Source organism: Nuphar pumila, chromosome 12 (assembly GCF_984573655.1).
Source record: "Nuphar pumila chromosome 12, dmNupPumi1.hap1.1, whole genome shotgun sequence".
Taxonomy (NCBI): Eukaryota; Viridiplantae; Streptophyta; class Magnoliopsida; order Nymphaeales; family Nymphaeaceae; genus Nuphar; species Nuphar pumila.
In genome coordinates, this window is record NC_143260.1 from 10,836,418 (window position 1) to 10,862,172 (window position 25,755).

General features: G+C 39.0%; 1 pseudogene; it reads left to right on the forward strand.

The window, feature by feature from the left end:
* Positions 1-11,607, forward strand: part of LOC149819968 (zerumbone synthase-like) — a 37,947-nt pseudogene extending 26,340 nt beyond the window's left edge.
* Positions 11,608-25,755: the final 14,148 nt, after the last annotated feature.

Consider the following 25,755-nt stretch of genomic DNA (forward strand, 5'->3'; position numbering starts at 1 on the left):
TGTCATGCCTCTTTGCATGACCCGATCTCCACAATGCCGGATTTTTTGAGAGTTTATAGTCGTTTGTCATTGACGACTTGCGGTTCGTGGTTGAATTTGTTCAAATCGATAGATAGCGGGTTTTTGCTTATGCAGGAAGGCGAATGATGACATCACTGTATGGCGATTTGTGGTTATCGTTGAATAGCGATATGTGACATCACAGCGTAGAACGTTGTTGATTATTGTTGGACTGTCAATCTTAGCGTGATGCGAAGGATTGTTCAAGTGTGCTGCGATGTGTGACATCGCAGCGTAGGACTGTCAATCACTGTGCTGCGATGCCACAGATCGCTATTCAACGATAACCACAAATCGCCATACACCTCCAGTCAACTTCTTCTCCAGCAAATCTTTCGCGTTCCCGACACCTCCACTTGCCTTTTGAAATCATTATTGTTATCTTGTGAAAAGTTGTATCCATATATTATAAATAAAAGGCTACTCAATGTGTATTTTCCAACGGATACCCATAAATGTTTGAGTTGTCGTACAGTATTCATTGATCATGTTGGTTGAGCAGTACATCTTTTAGGTCATAAATAGTCGCACAAGCACTGGAAGGTGTGTTTGTCTTCTACTTCGTGAACCAGCAACAACCAAACCGACGGTTCCTTCATAAACCTGGAGATCCGCCCTCGAACATAGAAAATTATAGTCGGTGAGGCAGACAAAGACAACTACACGACCAACAATGGCGAATCATGGGTATATTGTCTACACATAGTCTACATGTTCAGCAAAATCCGTCTCTTTCATGCATTTTTTGCGATTTGTTTTTGTGTACTATATAATGTAATTTAAATATCGGTCGTTGCAATGTCCGCATTCATTTCAGTCGAACATCCACCGACGAAGTTGGGCGAAAACTTAGTCAATCACTCCTGGAGGACATCAACCGAATGCGCAGTGAATTCGCACAATGCAACATGATCAGTAATTTTGTTAGTATGAAACTAGTAGTAGTTGTCTATAAACGTAAGCCATGTGTACGTATGATCAATACAACACCATATTTGCTGCAAACAGACTATATCCGATTTCGTAAATTATATTAAAAGCAACGCACCAAGCCAGACTGTGAGCGTCGTCAACCCATATTTCATGGTATATCGGTTGTATTTTATGTTGCTTTTCATTATTGATTTAGTCCAATTGATTCGTATGTTAACGTTGGTGTTAGCAATGTTTCTTTCGGTTTGCAGACTATATTACGCCGTTTGCCATACTCCAATGGATTTAAAGACGGCAAACCTTATTGGGTTAACGGTAATCACTGCAGAGACCTTATGACAAGTGAAAAGGTAAGCAAACAAACCTACAATGCAATATTACAGCGTGACAGTGGTAACAACATTTTTTCGATCTATTTGCAGATACTGATTCCTACACTCTGGCAGTCTGAAAAGCATTGGGTCTTATACGTGATGGATTTATGCGAAAAACAACTATGGTGTTACAATTCGTTGGAAGTTTATGAATAGTACAAAGCGATACGCTTGGTGGTCTAACGTCAAACTACACTGCTACGACCATGAAAACCTGTGCCAGCATTTGAAAATTGCTTGAATTTTAAACGACAGTTTCTTCAATTATGATCTTACAGACCTATGAAAAAGGTATAGACGGATACGACAGCTACGTCGAAGCCGCCTATGCACTCGATTCAAGAATAAGTCGTTTATGCAGGAATTGTCGATTATGTCGGTTCCTTATTCGCGAAGCAAAGTGGAACTGTGTGTTGTGTCATTCAAATATTAATGAAACGTCCTATCACCCTCCGTCAGTTTTCGAGTATATACGTCAGTTTCATTAAACCAAAAGCAAATCTTAAATAAAAAAGCACTCCGCATTAATGAAAACAATGTCATGCCAGAGGGCTATTCTGAATGGTAGTCAATGCGATTGGACCGAATCTTTGGGTCTCAAATAAATCCACAAGTACGTCTAAAGAAATCGCCTTAGGTGTACATTACCGTCGGTTCATCAATACAACAATTTCTAAGAACAAACCTTTCTTATTGATAAGTTCACGTAATGCGATATTTAGAAATATCTTTCGCCGTACAGTATTCTTCATTGCTTAACAACAACTTTACCAGCATTGGTTATGCGTATACAACACAAAACTATTTCTGAATACAATTTACTTTTCATAGAACACCCGTCAACAGAACGAGATGAACACCCGTCACCGGAACGACAAATCCGCTTAGACCTCGCTAGGGAGAAGAAGAGGACTTGGCAGAGCTCCTGCTGGCCACCCTCAGCGCGACTGCACCGACTGGGTTGCTGTCGAGGAGGACGATGAGAACGGTGATGGAGGGCCTCGTTAGGTTGTACAGACAGAGCAATCGATAGGTTTCACTTTATATTATTCTGTCTGCCGTTCGTTTTAAACTCAATCAATTTTCTGCATATTTCGTCGCGTATTACCGACATATGTTCCTGCAACAAAACAGGTAATGTGAAACCAATATATAACAGGAATACCCAATAACATCGGATACGAAGCTCATACAGCGTGGAAACAAGGTTATTCTCCATTGTATATTGCTTCAATATGCTTCATTACGAATATGCCACAATCGACCCCATTACTTTATAACGGAGCATCGTCAGCACAGAGCAACATCCACTCACCAATGTCGACACCCATTTGCCCGTTAAGGAATCCCGCCTGTGAAAAAGGGATAATATATTACAGTCTGGTCCACCTCGAATAGCTACTTCACCTTTGGGTACAAGCTTACCAAATGCATAGCATCGCGTTCTACGCCACTGTGGCAGTCCAATGAGTTGTAGCACCATAGTTGTTTTAGCTGAAAATTCATCTCGTATAGGACCCAATGGTCTGGATGTTGCCAGAGTGTAGGAAGTAAAATATGCGAATCGATAAAATCATTTTTCGTTCCAGAGACTTATCGTGATGGGGATGTTACGAATAAACCTTGGATAAAAGGTTTGTTCACTTACCTTTCCAACTTTCGAAATGTCTATGCACTCATCATCGCTGTTCCAACAAGGTAGTGCATCTTCGAATCCTATGCCGTATGGCTTTCGTCGGACGTACATCTGTTGCACGAAATAGCAAGGTTTAACCACCAAGAAACATGAGTACGTCATGAAAGCAAACAGAACAACAACGACACAGACATACCATGAAATACGGGCTGATGATGCGTACTGTATTGCTCGTTGGGTTGCTCTGAATGTAATTGACAAAATCATACATTGTCTGGTTGCACAAAGTTACGAACTTCAGAACATGCAAACCGATGACCTAGAAATTGATAGTGGACAAATACTTACAAAATTACTGATAGTGTTCCCATCTGCAAATTCATCTTGCATCTGCTCGATGTCATCTACGAACTCGTCAGGGCGTTGCCACCCACTCGAGACTGTGGATGTTGCACTGAGTGCACCATGAGCGTGGTATTCAGGATTGGACATTGAAATTATTGTCTACAGTAAACAACACTAGTCCAAATACGACATGAAAAGCCAAATGTTCACTAAACCGCTCAGGCGTTTTAAAAAATATACCTCTTAAGCGCTAGTCCTGGTACTGTGGATGTGGTTGTCTTCTTGTTCAGAGCCGTGCGTGGCCGTTTTGCTCTCATCGTCCACTCCATTGGCAACGTGCCTGGTCGTTTAGCTCCCATCCTCCTATCCGTTTGCTCCGTGCCTGGTCATTTTTCTCCCCTCGTCCACTCCTCTGGCGCCGTGCCTGGTCGTTTTGCTACCATTGTCCTCTCTGTTGCCGCCGTGCCCGGTCGTAGTGCTCCCATCGTCTTTGGCGTCGTGCCGGGTCGTATTGCTCTACTCGTTCTCTTCTTGTCCGCCATGGCTGGTCGTACTGCTCCGATTGTCCCCTTCTTCGGCGCCATGCCTGGACGGAGATATCGATGGCACCTTTGCAACAGAGATACTGAAACGCCGTCCTCACCTACAAAGGTAAAGTCCTTTAACGTGCAGCCATTTTTTGAAAACAGCCCGCTAATTAATTGATTGCGTTTAAAAAAAATATAAATACGGCTTTTCTCATGCCGCCTTTTTTTGATAACCGCCGCCAAATTAAATTCTTGCGTTCGAAGTATTCAAAAATACGTCTTTCCATGCCGCTCATTAAGTTTTAAATATTCAAAAATACGTTTTCCACATGTGATTAGACATTCGAACAATACCCATAAATCACTATGCTGCGATGCCACAGATCGCTCTCTGACTCAAAGCACGAAGCTAATTAATTGATTGCGTTTAAAAAAAATATAAATACGGCTTTTCGCATGCCGCCTTTTTTTGATAACCGCCGCCAAATTAAATGCTTGCGTTCGAAGTATTCAAAAATACGTCTTTCCATGCCGCTCATTAAGTTTTAAATATTCAAAAATACGTTTTCCACGTGTGATTTGACATTCGAACAATACCCACAAATCACTATGCTGCGATGCCACAGATCGCTCTCCGACTCAAAGCACGAAGTATCCAGCGATGACAACAAATCCTTTCCATATCTATTGATTATTTAACACAAATACCTTTTCACGATTATCGTATATGGATACAAACCTTTGTGCCGTCAGAACTCGTTAAATTATTGTTCATGGCTTAGATCGCCAATACTTTGTGCGCTATTCTTTCGAGGCGAAGACAAATACAACGATTGCTAAACAGAAATGCTATATCTTAGCGATGCCAAAGAGGTTAGGCAATGCCACGATTTCTGAAGAAACATCTATTTTCGTTTAAAGTTTATTTATTACCGAGACCCAAAGTCAGAAAGATGTAATAATAAAGAATTAAACAGTAAAAGAATTTCACGTTACCGCAACTCATTATACAATTACAACAAATGTATAGCGTGATAAAAATGAAAATCTAGGATTTATTCCGAGTCACTGGACGAATCTGATGAAATTTCATAGACTTGTCTCTCACTTTTTATTGGTGGACTGTCTATCCTGGGTGACCTCTTCGTTGCGAAACCTTGCCTAAGAAGACTGGTCATCATGTCCACCACTGCATTCAATTGATTGCCCATAGTGCTTACTCCTGTCCTTAATTTTTTATTCTCCCTCTCAATAAGTTCGAACCTTGCGGCAGAGACAGTCTTCTCTTTTGGAGCAAGTGTTCGGTGTTCCTCGTGATTTGTTACTGATGGACTAGTCGTATTAACTAGAGCGAGACGACGTTTTGGTTGTAGAGGCTGGGCTACAACATGAGAAGGGACAGTTGGGAAACATGGGTTGACTATTTTCTCAATCTTCCGATTTCGCCGCATTGGTTCCCAATAGCTTTCGAAATAGAAGGGATCAAATTGTCGTCCTTCATGATCATACGGTACGGCAGGGAAACCACCTGAGTTCCAATTTAATAATTCGTCCCTGTAGTGATCGCTCCAATTCACGTGCCTGCCCCCACCAATATTCATCTTCCTTCTCACCAAAGGCTTATTTGAGATAGACTGCCCCAATCCAGATTGTAGGAGAACTCGACTACCTTGCTGCAACTCGGCTTCAAAATTACAGAATAGCCACAATTCGCGGTCAGACAATCTGGCAGCCTCCGCAACAACGTCTTCATCATCGCCCCCATCTCCATAAGGTCTCCACAAAACCTGTACATTGGTAATTCTTTTTAATAACGAATGACAAATATATTAAAATTTATTTACGCATGATATGGCAACAACGATATGCACTACGGAAGACAATCCTGCAGCGATGTATACTTAAGAATGCTGAACATTACAACGATTTATAATACTCAATGGTAAATGCTGACGCGATTGTAAACAATTTAAGAACGTTTACCTCGTTTAATTGCAGCCCATCTAAAATGGACTTAGCATTATAAACTGCGACATTTATTCTGGCCCAGCGACCGATCTTTGGAAAACCACAAATCGGAGGGCCACACCGTGGACGCAATGGGATAATATGTTCCAACGCCCAGGTCTAACAAAAAAAATATTATTAGCAACGCCACAGACTGCAATGAGATTTGTCTACAAATACTAAGTATGTAATCAACAAATACCTGAACAAATGGCCAAAATCCACCAACTGTTTTCGTACCATTACTCGCACGGTGGAGTTAACTGTACAAATGTGCGAGCATAGCGGCACCCCAGGCATAGTTGTCGACTTCGTCTAAGTCTGCCAGGTACTGCAGCCACATGGAACTTATTCTCGAACCAGAACAATCAGAAAATAATGTAAGAGCAAAAAAATATAGAAGGAAGCCGTGCAACTCTTGGTCAGCTGTTTCAGATGCACAAGTAGCGGAGTGGCCTTCCCATTTATTACGAAAAACTGAGACCTTCATTGATGTGGAATTGCTTCCACCAGAAATACATTGACTCCATTCGTCCATCGACATTCCTAGAAGGGCAATGCAGTTTTCCCTTGCGTTATAGTTTGAATGCCGTAATAGGACGGCACTGCCATCGCACTTAAGGCCAGTGATCCTCGCCACATCTTCTAGAGTCATGGTGATCTCAAAAGAACCAAACTGGAATGTGTTAGTCTTATCATTCCACTTATTTACCAGGTGAGTCATGGTATTCCAGCAAGTTTCAAAATATTGCTGGTCCAAAAGGCCACCGAAGTGCATATTTCGTAGTCGGTCCTTCTGATATGCACTCAGTTGACCATACCAAGACAGAACTACAGGCCATTGACAGCGACCTCCGAGCTTTTCACCTGGTGCTCTACTTCTCCATTTGTACTTATAAATACTATTCTACTAACCGCTATAAAAATATCGGTTGCAGACATACTATCGCAGTAATCGCTATAAATATCAATACCTAACACAGTAATCGCTATACCAAAATCGCTAAACATATTATTAAATCTTCGCAGACCGGACAAATATATTTACCTTGGTCGCTATTTTCTGCTGTTCTCCCTCCAACCTGGGACTTTCTGGTGGGTCCACTGCCTCCAACTGCCTTTCAATCTCCATCTCTACCGGCTCCACCGTCGCATGCCTTTCTCTCGCCTTCCTTTTCTCATCCTCCTTCTGCTTCCTTTCTCTGTCCCTATTCTCCTCCTCCTCCTTCTGCTTCCTTTCTCTCTCCTTTTCCGCCTGCTCCATCTGATTCTTTTCTCTCTCGCGTTTCTCTCCTCCTTCTCCTTCCTTTCTCTCTCCCTTTTCTCCTCCTCCTCTTTCTGCTTCCTTTCTCTCTGCCTTTTCTCCTCCTCCTTCTCCTTCCTTTCTCTCTCCCTTTTCTCCTCCTCCTCCTTCTGCTTCCTTTCTCTCTGCCTTTTCTCCTCCTCCTTCTCCTTCCTTTCTCTCTCCCTTTTCTCCTCCTGCATCCTTTCTCTCTCCTTTTTCGCATCCTCCTCCTTCTCCTTCCTTTCTCTCTCCTTTATCTCCTCCTCCTTCTGCTTCCTTTGTCTCTCCCTTTTCGCCTCTTCCTCCTGCTTCTTCCTTTCCCTTTCCTTTTCTTCCTCCTCCTTCTCCTTCAGCCGCCTTTCTTTCTCTTCGATTTCTTGTTTCCTTCTTTGCCGCAGTTCTTCCACCTGCTTCTTCCTTTCCCTTTCCTTTTCTTCCTCCTTCTCCTTCCGCCGCCTTTCTTTCTCTTGCAGTTGTTGTTTCCTTCTTTCCTGCAATTCTTCCTCCTGCTTCTTCCTTTCTCTTTCCTTCTCTACCTCCTCCTTCTTCTCCTTCTTTTGCCTTTCCTTCTTTTCCTCATTCTCCTTCTGCTGCCTTTGCATTTCCTTAGCTTCCTCGAACTCCAACTCCCTCCTTCGCCTTTCCTTTTCTTCCTCAAACTGAGGAATATTCTGTTCCTTCTCTTCCTCCTCCTTATTCATTTGCCTTCGCCTCTCCTCTGCCTCCTTCAGTAGCCTTGCCTTGTGTCGCATTACTCTACTCTCCAAGTTTCTCCTATGAGCCTCCGCCATCATATTGCTAACATCCCTTTCCCACTCCTCCACCTTCTTCTTCCTCTTTTCCATCTGCTGTGCGTTAATCCTTCGCCTTCTATTTATATTCTCATCAATATTTCTGGCCTTTGCCTTCTCTTCGTCATCCTTGTTCTGCATCTTTCGTTCTTCAGAGTTCTTCCTTTGGTCCGCAGCCTCAATATCTGATGGATAATCCTCCGCAAAATACGATTCCAAGGCTTTTTCCCTGTCTTCATCGTTCTCAATCTTAAGTATATTTTGGTATCTTTCAAAAACTTTAGATAGATGGGACTGGCGGATCACTTCTCTAATAGACAACCCATAGAACGACGGGGTATCTCTAATCTGATGAGGCGCAGACATTGCTAACCTGCACAACACAATACACGATCATCATCATTAGAAATCGTCGGAATATTTAGGTTCATAATACAAATCCTTGTATAAGAACCAATCTTCAGATTGAAGAAAGAAAACTTACACGAAACTCACCGAAATGATGAGAATTCGGATATTCCAACTGTAGAGTAAGCAACAGTAACAACTAATACGCAACAGAAGGTGGCAACGATGCTGCGACTGCGCGTAAGACGGAAATAGATGCTCTGGTAAAAAGGAAAGGATGCTCCGGCAACTCGAGATGAAAGTAAAGAATCTCCGGTAGAGTGCTTAGAGCGAGAAAGGATTTTTTTGAACTATTTGTATCATACAACATAGCGCTTGCTACATACGCAAACTCTGCGGAACGTTTTCCCGCGATATCGATGGAGGGCAGTTTTGTCATTTTCATGAACCGACGATTCAATTTTCTAGAAGGAGGGCATTTATTTCTATAAATTTTCAGCGATTTCTATTGTCATTTCATTCCCCATTTTAACTTCAACGATACATTACAACCACCTGCGGAACATTTTCCCGCGATATCGATGGAGGGCAGTTTTGTCATTTTCACGAACCGACGATTCAGTTTTCTAGAAGGAGGGCATTTATGTCCGTCCGAGGAAGAGGAACCGACGATTCAATTTTCTAGAAGGAGGGCATTTATTTCTGTAAATTTTCAGCGATTTCTATTGTCATTTCATTCCCCATTTTAACTTCAACGATACATTACAACCACCTGCGGAACGTTTTCCCGCGATATCGATGGAGGGCAGTTTTGTCATTTTCACGAACTGACGATTCAGTTTTCTAGAAGGAGGGCATTTATGTCCGTCCGAGGAAGAGGAACCGACGATTCAGTTTTCTAGAAGGAGGGCATTTATTTCTGTAAATTTTCAGCGATTTCTATTGTCATTTCATTCCCCATTTTAACTTCAACGATACATTACAATCACCTGCGGAACGTTTTCCCGCGATATCGATGGAGGGCAGTTTTGTCATTTTCACGAACCGACGATTCAATTTTCTGGAAGGAGGGCATTTATGTCCGTCCGAGGAAGAGGAACCGACGATTCAGTTTTCTAGAAGGAGGGCATTTATTTCTGTAAATTTTCAGCGATTTCTATTGTCATTTCATTCCCCATTTTAACTTCAACGATACATTACAATCACAATCATCAAAAGAAAGATTGCCCAAGCTAAGAGTCTTGAGAGAGTAGAGGAGGGCCTCACCACCCACCGAATAACAAAAAATACAACGACTCAACTTCAAGTGCAGTAAGGACCCAGAGTCGAATAAATTTAGAGGCAGCTCATCAGTAAGGACCCACAACAGTCAATGTGCAGGTCAGTCGGTGCTTGATGGAGCAATATAGGATCTTGTGATGGATGTGCATAGAAGCAGAAATAGAAGGGAGAGAGAGCGAGAGATGGTTGATGAGCCCGAACGGGTAGCATCCTGTATGGGCAAAAGGCCATGAACACGCTGGGAGGAGCCCTCAGACCCCCCTTCTGTAAGGGTAAAAGCTCTGAATCAGACTCCATAACTCTTCAAGTTGAATGATGCTACCCACACTGAGAGGAGCCCCCAGACCCTCCTCCTGTAAGGGTAAAAACTCTGAATCAGGCTCCACAACAGTAAATGTGCAGGTCAGTCGGTGCTTGATGGAGCAATGTAAGATCTTTTGTTGGATGTGCATAGAAGCAGAAATAGAAGGGAGAGAGTGTGTGAAAGGGTTGATGTTCATGGCCTCCTCGAGGGGAGATATCTTTCTCGGATAATCCTGTAGTGCAGAGACTGGGTCTTAAATAATCATCTTCGGGGCACTTAAGTCTTTACAACCACTCCTTTTCAAGAACCGTCATTTTTTTTTGCACCAATGGAGGAGAGGGTACTTAAGTCTTTGCAATCGCATCAAACTCCAACGCTAATTAATGCTGACAAACATGGGGATACGAGACGCACATGCTTACATACGTGGTGCTCTTTGGGACCCCAAAGATCATGAGATGTAGCTAACTGCCCTGTTTGGGGGGGAACATATAACCTGCTTCGTAACTTTATAGCTTGTCCTTTTCCCATCTTCTTCCCTTGCACCATTTGTTTACCTTTCTTTCACATAGCTCCATCACACGGCAGAGAGTAGACCAACAAAGAAAGGTTGCAGGTTGGAGATCTGCTTTCATTTGTTCAGTTATTGACACAAAGGACAGTTCAGAAGAAAGGTTCACATAGTAAGATTTTATTTGCCTCGTTTCTTCAGCTCATTAATAGGCGCTCCCACCCTTCTCTTCCTCTGTTAATTGAAGGCTTCTCGATGTCTACCGAATGCGAGACGGTTGCTAAGGATGCCTCCCCGTCTGCTGCTAGAAGGTATGGTACTCTCTCTCTCTCTGAGGATGGTTCTGGAGAGATGCAATTGATGGTGATGTGCAGGTTGGAAGGGAAGGTGGCGATCGTGACGGGAGGGTCGAGCGGGATCGGGCGGAGGACGGCAGAGCTCTTTCACCGGCACGGCGCGAGGGTGGTGATCGTGGACATGCAGGACGAGGTGGGGCGGTCGGTCTGCGAGGCGCGGGGCGACCCCGACGGCTTCCTCTACGCCCACTGCGACGTCACCGTGGAGGCCGACGTCGCCGCCGCCGTCGACCTCGCCCTCGCGCGATTCGGCCACCTCGACGTCATGGTCAACAACGCCGGCGTCAGCGGCGCAGCGGCAGGATCCCACGACATCCGCCACTCCGACCTTGACGGCTTCCGGCGGGTCTTCGCCGTTAACGTCGACGGTGTCTTCTTGGGCACGAAGCACGCTGCGCGCGCCATGGTCCCCCGCCGGAACGGCAGCATCGTGTCGATCGCCAGCGTCGCCACGACCCTCGCCGGGATCGACCCACACGCCTACGTCGCGTCCAAGCACGCCGTGCTGGGGCTCACCCGTAGCGCTGCCGCCGACCTCGGCTGCCACGGCGTCCGCGTGAACTGCGTCTCGCCCTACGCCGTGGGCACACCGTTGGCCCTCCCCTTCTCGGAGGGCGGGGAGGGCTCCGCACTCGACGACTTCCACCGGTACGTGGGGCAGTTCGCCAACCTGTAGGGGGTGGACCTGACCGTCGATGACGTCGCCCAGGCCGTGCTCTACCTTGCCGGCGACGAGTCCAAGTACGTGAGCGGGCTCAACCTCAACGTGGACGGTGGCTTCTCCTGCGTCAATCACTCCTTCGGCCTCTACAGGCCTTGACTCTGACTCGCATATGTAACCAACTTGAAAGATAATGTTGTAAACGATGGGATTTGAAGAACCTTAAACCTCCTTTAACCCTTTTTTTTTTTTAAATTTATAATCCCAAGGAACTGCACTGGAAGACCTGTTCGTGCTGGCTCAGCCTGCCATACCTATGGTTGGCATGCCCGCAGCTGCGTAAAACTTCGATGCTAGGACCCCTGAGGGACATCGCTCATGAAAATCCAACCTTAACTGTCCGTCTAGCAGCCAAAGCCCCACTCTACTATGCCAACCCCCTTGGGCAAACCTCCTTTACGCTTGCCTTCCGGTTTAACCAACTCAATAGAACTGCTTTTTAAGATAAACATTATACATCTTATACTCTTACAAGCTTACATGAGCCGAACTGAGTTTACCATTCGTTGTTGCTCGACTCATTTTTTTTGTTAACCAGCTGCTCGTAGCACCAGCTACATGAACGAATTCATAGGCAGCTGAACCAAGTCGAACCACAAGCTACTCGGCTTGCTCCCCAGCCCTAAATGTAGTTGCACAAAAAAATGTACTGCTCTTGCCCTTTGCATGACATGTACACATTTTGGCAAGGAATCGTCAAAGCTTGCAGAGCCCACGGTTTGAATGGGGCATATTTCATTCAGAGGGCAGGGGCAACACATTCTTTAATGCAATCACATTGCACCTAATCCCCAATCAGAGAAACATAGTGCGTTGCAGCAATAAACTAAGGAGACGGGCAGTTTTCACGGGACGGCAGATCGACTGCAATGGCATCGAACACTTTAGTGTGCTGCTGCACCTGATCTGCCCTCCATCTTCTGTTGAGCTTGGAGGTTGTATCTTAAGGGAACGTTTGTGTGCTACGGAAAGTGGGTTATTTTTCACAAAAATGCAGGCGTGCATTTTTGTGGGCTCACAGTAACAACACAAACAACAGAAACCTGTGATTATGTAGAAAACTCTCAACAGACATGCCATTTTACACTCTGAAAGTGGGTTTTTGGGGAAAACGGTTCTTGTGGAGGAGGTCCGATTCCATTTCCACGGCAGTAGAATCCATGGAAAAGGGTGCAGCGGCACCCCATTCCATGACATGCAAACGCCCCCTAAAAACTAAGGGCAGTCATTTTTGCGGTCTTAATTGTTGTGCTTTTTGGTGGTTGGGCTCTCTAACATGCGTCTTAAATGTTTGAGTCACAGAAATCCTGCGATCCTAGTCGTCCAACTGAAGCTTCTATCCATGGGATTGTAGGATTAAACTCATCCTATCTCAAGTGATTATATCCTTACTCAAAATCTGGAGGGTTGGATTTTTGTGCACCCACTTTTAGAAACAAAGCATGGAGTGCATGAAAAGGATCTGAAGACAAAAAACTAGCAAATTCTATGCTTGGATTCAAACAGCTGGCAGCTGGTGTGCCGTGAACTTTTTTCAAGGCTAATTTATCTCCACGACGTGACTGATTAGATCACCACAAGAGCACTCTCATTAATCTCCTGGACCCATACTTTCTTTTTAACAATTGTGATGCTTTTTCTTCTGTCATAAAATCATGTTTTTTCATAAAAAAAGAGTATACTAAATTCATATGAGGTCTGATTGGATCAAAACAACCTTATCTATAGAGATCCACATGCATTTGGACCCACAAACAGTATATATATATATATATATATATATATATATATATATATATATATATATATATTGTTAACAATAAAGATAATATCAATCAAGATAATGAGAAGAGAGATAATATCAATCACGATAATGGCACAAGAGCTTTCAATAAAATCAAATGTGAAGCCTGATACAAACAAGATCACTATAAGATCGGTCAGGATGATGGGACTCTCACGAGAGGTTTTGATATTGTCAAATGTGAAAGAATAGAAATCACAATAATATCGGTCACATCAATGAGACTCTCACACGAGATTTTGATAAAGCCAAATGTGCAACTAGTGATGATAGATATCACAATGGGACTCTCACAAGAGGTTTTAATAAGGCCACATATGAAGCTATCAACAATGGAACTCTCACAAGCATATATGATATCGACACTATCAAATGTAAAGCTAATATGATGGAAGCCAAGCTTATTGATAATATCGAGATTACCGATGATAACGATAATCTTGATATTAAAGCTAATACGGTTAGAATGGAGAGAGACAAAGATAGTGAATGCAATCATTTTATCAAAGAAGAAGAATCTAGAGAAAATCGACTAAAAAAAGTCGATAAGCCATGCAATACTTTAAATAGTGAAAAACTCCACAAATAATGTTGAGTGGAGTATAGGACGTATTTCACCGAACTACGTCAAAATCGTATGTGCATTCTTTTCTTTTATATATAAAGTAATGGGTCTATGCTAAACCAATTTAGTGTTAAATTGCGTGCGAAATGTGTTTTTCGGGCCTTTTCGGTGCTTTTTATGCGGTTTCGGCTCGGTAAATGTGTCGGGCATGGTCAATTTACTAAGAATCCACATCTGTATCATGTGTTTTCGATGAAAATTTGATGTTTGGAGCTTAATTTTTTTTTTACTTTTCTTTATAAAAACCCACCAATGTATTGGAATCAAATGCTTATCCCTCTAAAATCAAAAACATTGATCACATCTGTAGGTCAAAATTTAAAAATAAAATGAAAAAGCCCAAAAAACTCATTACTATATATATATATATATATATATATATATCACTGAGTTGTTCACACTTAAAAACAATTGTATTTATATATGGCTTTTAATAAATTTGACTACACAGATGTCATCTTCACGGTTGAAAATCTAAAAATAAACTCTTGAATAAAAAATTTTTAGTCATGGCTCTGTTTGGGAGCCTTAAATCTGGGGCAAGTTGTAGTTTCTTTTACACCCTTTGCCTTTTGGGGGCAGTGCATTTTTGCTTCCCTAACACCCTCTATTGCCAAAGCATTAAAGAGGAGATGGAGTTGGCAACTTTAATACCACATTTTAATGTCATACACTAAAGAATTGTTTTAGCTATCTATTTTCAACACCACATTTTGCGAAACACAATGCTTTGACAATATCACATTTTGACAAAACCATATTTTAATAAATATACAAGAAACAATATTGTTTTCATCCCAATGCAAAGATCCCAAACAGAGGTATATATCAAAACATCGCCTTTTCCTTCCAAAGTAACAAATTGGGCACCTTGTATGGCTGAAAATGGATCAGACATTAGTTGGATTATGCCGATTTCAAATCTGATTATTGCACTTGATCAGAATTTGAGTTCTAGTCTAAAAGGATCCAATGTAACACCCCAATTTTTATAACCTGAAAATAGTAATTTTTTTATATACCTTTAAATATTTTAACATATAACAACAGAAAAACTCATCGGGTCTAAAAGTTGGCGTGCTACTTTTCGTATTTATGCATAACCATGCAATTGTGGGCACTTAAAAGAAATAAATCTCATCATGCATAAAATGAATCAAGGTCCACAATCATTCAAAATATTAATTACTTTTGTCCATTGACATAATAATCAAATAATAATCAGAGTCTAGAAATCTTGAAAATGCAAAGGAAAGTTAGGCTCACTCTCGATCACAACTTCCCGCCTTCGCATGTAAGCTACTTCTCATTACCTGAAAAATATTAAATCATATAGGGTCAGACAAAATATATCTCAGTAGAGTGAGATATACTAAACTTGTAAGACATAAATACAAGAAAGAATTTTAGTAAAAATTTCATAGTTTAGCATTTGGGATTAATTGAAATAATTACACAACTAGTCATACTTATTCAATCAATCAAATTAAACAAGAGAGCATAAATTCATACATTTCAAGAAGTTAAAATGCATGCGCAGTTAATATGCATGACTTACCATATGCTGAAGCCCTTCAAAGCGTGCATAAATTATTATCCTTAATTAAATTTTCTTTCTTAAATGATGCATGTGATGCCTAACTAATGCACATACATCTTAAGTTATCACTTCTTAGTCCTGCTGATATGACACATGCTTAGATTCCCAGATTAAGACCATAACTCAGGCAGTGTTTTATATACATGGGTGACTTTAGCCTGCCCAGGGCCATTCACCAGGATAGGGTGATGGACGTTAATACGAGAGAGATTCTCAACAACTTTCAACCCGATGCACCAGTTTTTCTTATGAGTACCTTGCCCTCTACGTTGCAGTCTAATGCATAGTTTTTTTTCATAAATACGTGGGAGGGGAGGAGCATCCTTTTGTGTTCACTCCACAAAGTTTTATACCACCTGCTACTCTCCCATCGATTATCTTAAGTTTTAATATCACATGATTACTTGATTACATATATATTTTTCATGCAACATCAAAACTTGAGCCACTTTATGGGCAATGGATGCATTCTTATAAAACATTGAAATATTCACTTAATCATACTTGTAACATAAACTTGAGCATATGCGTAGATGAAAATCTTATTCATTTTTATGCTTCAGTTAACACATATGCATGTACATGGACAATGCAATAAAGAACAGGAATTTGAGCACCCACATCATTGAAAAATCTGTATCATCATCATCATAACATGAGCATACATGCAACCAACACAATATTTGAAATGTAAATATAAACTTGCATTCTTTGGACTCTTTGATCCTTATCTTAATGTGTAGGCTTTATTAGGCATCATGCCTAACTATTTATTAACAATTCATGTCTTAGGCATACTTCTTCATAACATCAGACCTGCATACATATCCACAAAATACATGATGTTCAAAATGAAGAAATTTGCATGAAAAACATGCAAACAATGCATATGTCGACCCTCAGTCCAAAGACCGGTCTTGATTAACAAAATCTTTAACCCTATCAAAAACCATCAAATATTGCATGAATCTAACCACAAAATCCATATTCTTTCTAAATTTACTGATTTCTTTTATGAAAAACTCGATATTGCCAAAATCGTAATATCTCAAGATTTTGATCATAGAAATTAACAAAAAATTTAAAGAAGGTCTACAACAACATATCCTACCAATATAAATAGATACTTGCAATAAAATCATAGCATAATTCAAGTATTTAAAATTTCTGCAGATTTCTTTTCTGAGAAACCAATTTTTTATGAAAACCCAATTTCAACGAGGTTTTCTTTTGGGAAAAACGTTCTTTTTCCATGAATCTTTAGATCTGAGTCAAACCTATGGTTAGAAGGGTCTGATCATGGTCTAAACTCATGAAAATTCATTAAAATCTATGACAAAAACTCCATTCTTGCAAGAAAAGCATAAATCACCTACCTTTTATCACAAAAATGTTTTTCGTAGGATCCGATGATTCTTTTTGAACGATCTGACCGATCTGTACCTTCTACCAGCTAGAAAAGGGTTCTAGACACCCTCTGAAATCACGTGAAGGCCTTTTTTAAACCCAATAAAGAAGAAAAAAAGCCCTAAAGGGCATGAGAAAGAGAGGAAGAAAGAAAAGAAAACTAACCTTATTAATCATTCTCATTAGAGCCTCTATTTATAGATGAGCTTAGACAAGAGTCCCATCTCTAATATAAGAAGTCAATATTTATTAATTTATTTTATTAATAAAATAAGATAATAAATTATAAAACGTAATTCAATAAATTTTGAAATTACTTAAGCTATAAAAGAAAAGTAGAGACTTTTTACCCTGTCTTGGGCTCTAGTGAAAAGGTAACCTTCCGGGAGGCCTACAGACCCAAAGACTCATCATAATTGGACGTTTAAATAGTCGATTTGATAGCCCTCAAAACATAGATCGTTATGGCGGTCTTAAATTTAATCATACACATATGGGTTGGCAAAAAAATTTAGTCAATATAAAAAAATGTTAATTTTCAACCTATAATTAGGCATGAACTTCCGTCATTGATAAAACACTCAAATCAATACCAATTTGAGCGTGTGAATAATCAATTTTGATGCCCTCGAAATGAGAAACATCAAGGTCAACTCCGATTTAATAGATGAGCCACTAATCGGCCAAAATTTCTATTGAAACAATAATAATGATGTTCAGAACGTCGGACGCTATGGGTCCAATCCGATAAGATTAGATCCAAATTCAAAATTTATAATCTAAAAATATACAAATAATTTACTTTCTTTTTTTTTAGTTCAAATATTTTAGCTTTTTCAATTATTCTTGAAATATTCTTCATAAGTTAAGACGAAAATTCATAATTAATTGAAATCAAGAAAATAAAAAAAATCAAGAAAATCAAGAAAGTCAAGAATATCAAGAATTCACGATTATAGTCATGAATGCACCAATAATTCATCATTTATTCATTTTAATTATCAATGAAAAATCTTGGGTTTTACATCCAATGATCTTAAAATTGAATCTAGAACTGAACTAATTATGAAAATACTGGATCGAGTAAAAACATGCTCTTTACATGCACAAAAAGTGCAACTAAATTAGATTTTGATATGATTCCAAATTGGATCCAACTTAAAATACTGAACTGAATCTAAAAATGATATGATTAAGCAAATCCCTAACCAATCTGAATGAACATTTAGATCTCACTTGAAGGATCCGAATCCAAAACTAATACACCAGGATCAGACTGGATATCTTACCATATCCAACTTGTTTATGCCCCTAACTAAGGGATTGCACGAGGATAGCAACACCATTTTTATGTCTTTACCAAAATATGGTGTTGAGGGTGGGGAAGAAAATGAAGTTGCCAAAAACATCCCCTTATGAATAGTGTTGAAATATGATATTGAGGTTGTGGAAATCATCCCAAATTCAGTGTTTTGACTACACCACTGCTGCCAAACAATAACGGGTGTAGGGGAAACCACAATGCTTTGCTCTTAAACAGTTGAGGGTGTTCGTATAATCACAATACATCTCCAATTCAAGGCTCTCAATCATAGCCTAAAGCTAATTATAGTTTTTAACTCTCTCTCGCTCTCTCAAAAACTCATCCTCATGCTGACCTCCTCATCTTCTCTTTCCAAACAGCAAAGCCATCATCATATAGATAACCATGTCTTGCTCTGGTGGTCTCTGACATTTGACATTAATGAACATTTGACACATATTATGGATAAAAAAATACATATTCAGGAACCATGTTTGCTAGTCCTTTGTAGGTACAATTGTCTCATTTTTTTAGTTGTTTTTCATTAAAGTAACCTTATAGATGTGATCTGTATGTTTTTCTAGTAGGAATCATCCCTTAGATCATCTGATTATGACACAAAAGTAGGTTTTTATAAGGCTTCAAAAATTAACTACAATGTGAGATGCCTTCCTGGGTTATAAAATCATGTTTTTTCATAAAAAAATGCATGATTTAAGAGCCTGTCCCTACTATTTTGGACATGATGAATCTATCTACGAGGTTTGATTGTATCAAAACAACCCGCACATGAAGATTTAGAGGCGTTTATACCTACAAAAGTTTGTAACAATACATTACCTTATATTAAGTACATGACTTTGTTCAGGTAGAGCCAACACCGCTAGGTCTTTGAACCTAGAGGTAGTTTTTTCGTGTAAATATATAAAAAAAGTATAGAAAATGACCTTACTATACAATAAAAATAATGTGTTTCCTCAAAAACTTATAATTTGTCAAAATTCACCCGATGTCCAAAACCATAAAAGTTGAGTGTTAAAATAACCATTTTAACCTTAACATATGCAAACCTTTTGAGGATATGCAAATTTTGTCTTTGACAAATTTTAATACTGTTTTTTGACCTAAAAATTTGAAGAATTTTGAAAAAACACAAAAGAAAAAACAGAAAAAACAGAAAAAACAGAAAAAACAAAGAAACAAATACCTTTCTAACTGCATCTGAATCACTGTAAAATAATAAAGAAGATGAACATGCGTGGTTGCGCCTAGCCTAGTTATTCTATATTGTTTTCTAGCCACCTACACTAGAAATTCAAGAAAACAATAAAAGAATAGAGATAAATTGACACGTTAACTTTCCAACGCCACCAACATTGCCTTGATCTGATGATTGGTTGTGGAGAAACATCATCTTAAATATAGACTTTTGACATCACTTTTTTACTATCGAAGCACCAATAACAAAAATATGAGGAGCTTTGCATTTAAGTTTTCTGAAAATGTGTGAATCTCATGTGCAATATTTGCAAATTTAATGGTGGTTTCATTTATTGAAAGTTTGCTAATTTAGTTTTGCAAACTTCATTTTATATATGCAAATTTTGTAGAATATTTTTGCTTAGTTTGCAACTCAAGGAGATCCACAAATATTGAGGATTTGCACAAATAATATTTTTGCAAATTTCTTTGAGGTTTGAAAAAAGAACCTCACAAATTATACTAATTTCTAAAATAATGTGATTACGAATATGCTTGATATGTAGATTTTCAGAAATTTGCACTTTTTTTAATAAATCATAAATATTAAAGATGAATATGTTGCGAATCTCCTCCTTATTTGTGGAGTTTTGTACAAGCACTAAATGCACCCTTCTCTATTTAAGAAATTGATCATCACACCCTAGGACCATTTTCGCATAAACTAGGGTTTTTTGTGGTGCCCAATGTGCTTTTCCCTGTCAACAATTTTTAGTGATCCATCGACAGTAATTCGTCAGTGGCACTTTATCAACAACACTGCATCAATAATGATTTTTTTGGCAAGAAATTCTTAATTTTAATATGGTAATTGCAAATACCAACTTGAAGGAAGGCCATAGGCACAACATCTGATAGTGTTCTAATACAACAAAAAAACAAAGAAAGAAAAATTATTAACTGATTGATACTTCATATTATGAAATATAGAGTAGGCTTGATAATTTGGTGGAGAGGGAGCTTGCTCTATGGCTATATGCCTAAGTGTTTGACATTTTCTACAAAAAATACAACATCGATAACCAAACAACCATACTTCTATAGTCCAACTTACAACTGATAACACTACAAATGACGAGAGTGTGACCCAAATCTAAAGAGGAATGTAAATAAGTTGTTGAAGAGTTTGTAGCTAGAATCATGTTTCTCATCCCAGAAGCATCTAAGGAGGGAGAGGCAAAAGACTCAAAGGTGAAGAAGTTTCACTCATTGGATGATTATGATGTTGTTTCTAACCTCAATCTTAGGATAGAGAAAGTTAGAGAGACGGTCACTTGCAATGTCAGGGGCGAGATGAAGACGATGCCTCAACAAAGAGATGTGAACCCTGATGATGAGGTTAATGCGGAGGGTGTTTGTAACATGGAGGTGAGTGGGGGTCCTCAAGAAACAGTGAGTGAGGGTCCTTTGGGTAAATAAGATGCACAACTAAAGGTTGAAGTTGTAGTGGAGTGTGGACAAGATGAGAAGCAGTTGGGAACAATGTTCGATGCTCTAAAGAGGAGGTCACAACATGAAAGATGTTTCAGTGCTCATGGACATGTACTTTATTCATTTGTTATTTTGTTTTATGATGTTTGCAATCATTATCAGTTTTACATTCAATTAATGATTAAATTATCATATATAAATGTTATAACAATGTGTAACTAAATGATTAACTTGACTAATTTCATCAAAATTAATTGTAACTGTAAGATCAAGATTCAGAGGATTCAAGAAGTTGCATGCACCAGTTTTACTGATTCCAAGTACATGAGTGATTTAATGTACTACCAGAGAAAACAAAGGTCCATTTGCAACAAATGTATTTTAAAAAATTCTTAAAGATCACACCATAAAACATTATTCATAATATTTTAAAGAACATTGGGCAATTTTGAAATCTAACAACCAACACATTCAAGTTTGAAGACAATGAATTGATCATAAGGAGGATGTGGCACGAATCACCAGATTTAAGTGTCAAGAATATGAAAATCAGTTGAGAGGAAGAATGAAATATAGCTCCCAATCTAAAACAATTGCACGTGCAAGTATATTGTCAAAATAGTAAACATGACCTCAACATACTTTTAGGCATATAAATGAGATGTTTCAATGAGGAGATAAGCTTAAACTAACAAAAAACTATATATTGTTTAAAACGACCAATAATCAATCAATCAATCAGATAATTTAAAGTGCTTGGATATAGTTGTTGAAAAAGACATCTCAGTTAAAACTTCTGATTATTCGTTAGATTAAGCTCATTAATTTTGCATAAAAATATAGCTTTTGCTGAATTCAAACAGGCAGAGTGCAAGTATTAGGAAAAAGAAAACAGTGGCTTGGAAGGGGGGCCAAGTTTGCTGCAAGAGTCCATAGCTGCACTTGTCATAATGCGCCTTTACATGCTTGTGCAGATATACATGCTTACTGGCCTATGAGAGAGGATCCGGTGCAATATGATTGCACAAAAATTGTGCATTAAGCACCCGATCGCCATCCATCAGGTCTTGGGCTCTACACTGACGGGCCTGTCCCCAAGATGGAGGGTGATCAGATGCTTAATGCACAAATATTTGTGCAATAATATTGCACCCGATTTTCTCTCGTCCAAGAGATAATGAAAGAATCTCTAATAGGTTCTCCCTTTAATCTCTGTCACAGGAACATGCCGCGTAGGGCCTGCACCTAGAAACACGACAGGACATGCTATGACAAAAGTATTGTGATAGCTATAATAATATTTTCAATAATAAATACATTTCTATATATTAAAAAATCAAATTACTTTTTATCAAAAATAAAGTAAAAATGTGTCATTATGTCGTGGGCAAATATTTAGTACTAACTAATTTACAGAACTATTGAGTAAAAATCACCTCTATCTTTTTTGTATAAAATTTTTAATTTTTTGCATATCAAAACCTACAATTATGATCTACATTATCTGCTTACCAGGAAAAATGGCATGTTGGTAGTTTTTCCAAGGGCTTAAAAAATCAATGTACAAAATTTGATGGATAAAAATAATGTTCTTATGCAAGAAAATCACAATCCACGGTCCAATCTATAACAAAAAAAATCGTGTCAAATCTTGTTGAACACATCTGTAATAAGGTCAGATTGAGTTTATACAGCTTGCATGATTTCCAACTCAACAGTTCCCTACCTTCATTCGTACCAAATATTTACCCTCATGACCTCGCGTTAGAGTCTGCATCATGACATCTCTTTCAGTTCTCAACCATGAAATTAACCCCTTGATTCTAAAACAAAAGGAAAAAAGAAATTGACCCCTTGATGAGCCTCCACTTGGCTCTTATCAACTCCCTTGGCTTCTTGACTAGCCTTTCTCTTTGTAGAGTCTCTATCAATTATTTGACCTCTCGCTGAACACCTTTTGGCCACACTCTTCGTGGTGCACAATTTAAAGCCAAGGACAGCTTAAAAGTTGAAAGATTGATCAAACAGTTTGTTGGTACTTACATTAAGTGCCTGCGATAAGTGTTTGATGAGTTTTTTGGGTTTTTCTTGTTTTATTTTTAAATTCTGACAGTACAGAAGTGATCTATGTACTTGATTTTATAGGGATCAGCTATTGAAGTGTTCCATTCTGATACATGGTTGAGTTTTTATAAGGTTCTAAAAATCAAGTCTAAAATCTCTGTAAAATTTTTAGGCTTCAAATATCATTTTTTCATTGAAAACACATGATCCAGGTGTGAATTACTCCTAAATCGACCAAGCCCAACATATTTTTGGGGGTTGGAACTGCAAAAAAAAATACCTAAAGAGCAGAAAAACTCAAACCTAATGTTCAAGCACCTACGCTCTACTCCTTCATTAGTGATATTCAAATGTCACACTTCAATTGGTTGTCCATTTTCTTGCTTGTTTTCTTTGCTGAGAAAGGCTAAAAAACCATATGTCCTTGTCAATTAATCAACTAAAGGTGCAGAAAGTCACACATACACTTGCACTCTTGACAGTGCTCCTTTGGCCGTTGTGCCACTATGATTGCCTTGTTCTATTCATGCACTGAGAGGACTTTGTGGTAATAGTCCAGTGACCATTATAGAAAAAATCTTACGGTCGTTTTATTCTAAGTCGATAATATTTGGTGTGATCCAATTGAAATGGTCTTAGACTCACAGAATAAACAGTTTTTACTTTTCTTTTCTTCTAATGATGAGGAATGCAGTAGGATCGTGCCCCATGTAGCCCCATAGTGCTGCTCCATATTTGGAGCTGGGCCTGGGAAACAAACAGAGCAGCTCGCAGCTCAGCTCGGTTCACCTGAAGCTCGTTCATTTTCGTCAAATAAGCTCGGGAAGACGAGCTGCTTGCAGCTTGTATAATTTAAATAAGCTGAGTATGAACAATAGGTGTTTGTAGGTGCGGTTCATCTAGGTTCTTATATATATATATATATATATATATATATATATATATATATATATATATATATATATATATATATAGAGAGAGAGAGAGAGAGAGAGAGAGAGAGTTCACCATTCAACATTACCAAAATATATCCAACAGAATATTGGATGAGAGAGAAACATAGGAGTAAGACAGCCACAATCTAGATGGAGCAGTCAGAAAAATCCATTTAACATGTATGATTTTGCACCTAACGTGTGAGCAGAGCAGCTACCAATTTCTCCTCTCTCTCTCTCTCTCTCTCTCTCTCTCTATATATATATATATATATATATATATATATATATATATATATGAGTGTCATATGCTTTTCCACTGCTGATCGTGCAAGATCAGCAGCAAAAAATGTCTTTTTTTGCAAAAGGGACCATTTAACACAGTCGCAACTGCTGTTAAATGGTCATTTTTCGACCAGGCCTTTATCCGAAGGTCAAAACAGCGAAAAAATAAGAAATGTATGTGCTGGGCATCCAACTCGCATCCGACATATATATATATATATATATATATATATAACCCCTTTTTTGTTTGGTCTAGTTAGGCCCCTTCAAAAATTGTAGTTTTAAGTATTTTTTCTCACATCTAACACCGTAGATGTGATCTATCTTTTTATTTAGTGGGAACCGACTTTTGGATCGCAGGAATCTATCATGTATACAGGTTTTTTCAGTGATCTAAAATCAAATGCTATGAAAGTACCAGTTTTTTTTTTTACTCATAAAAATATGTTTTTCATCGAAAAAACATGATCCAATAGTCAATTCCCACTAAATTGAGTATGCTATCTAAAGGTTCAGATCTATCATAAAACACTTAAAACCTGTGGGGCAGAACGGGGAAGAAGAGGGCAGAACGAGAAATGGGGGCCTAATATGTTCAGTTCACTCTCTCTATGTATATATGTATGCATGTGTGTGAATATGTAACCAAAATTGCTTTTGGATAGGTGGTTATTCTTTATCTTTGTGGTAGAGAGTCTGAAGTTAGAATCCCCACCAATGGTGACAACCACACTAAATATGACATTTCTTTTTGGATGAGCCAGCTCCGGTTCGGCTCACCTAGACCCGAGATTTGGTTCCAATGGTAAATGAGCCGAGGCTAAACAAGTTGTGTTTGGTTCGTTTGGCTCGTTTACTAGCCCTGCTTGTTGCGAGTATGATTTCAGGGGAAAACAAACTCATGATGCACATGAGGGACCTCTGAACATCTCAATGTGTACCCTAACCAACCAACTGGGTGATCCTGCGGGTGCACACTAAATGGAGACACGGATTGGGTTTTATGAGAAAACTCAATAACTTTCCAAAACAAAGTTAAATAAAATGAGCTGCCTTTTACTAAGAATTGGGTAAGTCTAACAGGTATTAAAAGTTAGTGTTTGTCGTGTTGGGAGGTTGCAAGTTTAAAATCCAATGGCATGATTGTATAACTGGTGGGGGTCTGCCTAACCCCACCTTAGCTTGCCTATCAAAAGAAAAAGTTGGCTGATAATTTTTTTTTTTAAGAAAAATAAAATTATGAATTAACTCTCAAGATGAAAATAATTATATCAAAGATTCCAAGTGATGAGATATCACTCAGGATGAGATGGTGATGAGATGATGCTCACATATCCCAATAGTAAAGAGCCAACAAGACAGACCGAGATTACAATTGTAAACTAAGTACATCTTGAGGTCCTTTTTCTTGAACACGTCAAGCATGATACTTGGAGTTCATATTTAGCATCTCAATTTCAATTCTTTTTGGTCTGCACACCTTTTTAACACTCTAGAACACTAACTTGTTGATAGGAGCATTAAAGAAATACATGTGCAACTAGTTTGGGCATCACAAAGTA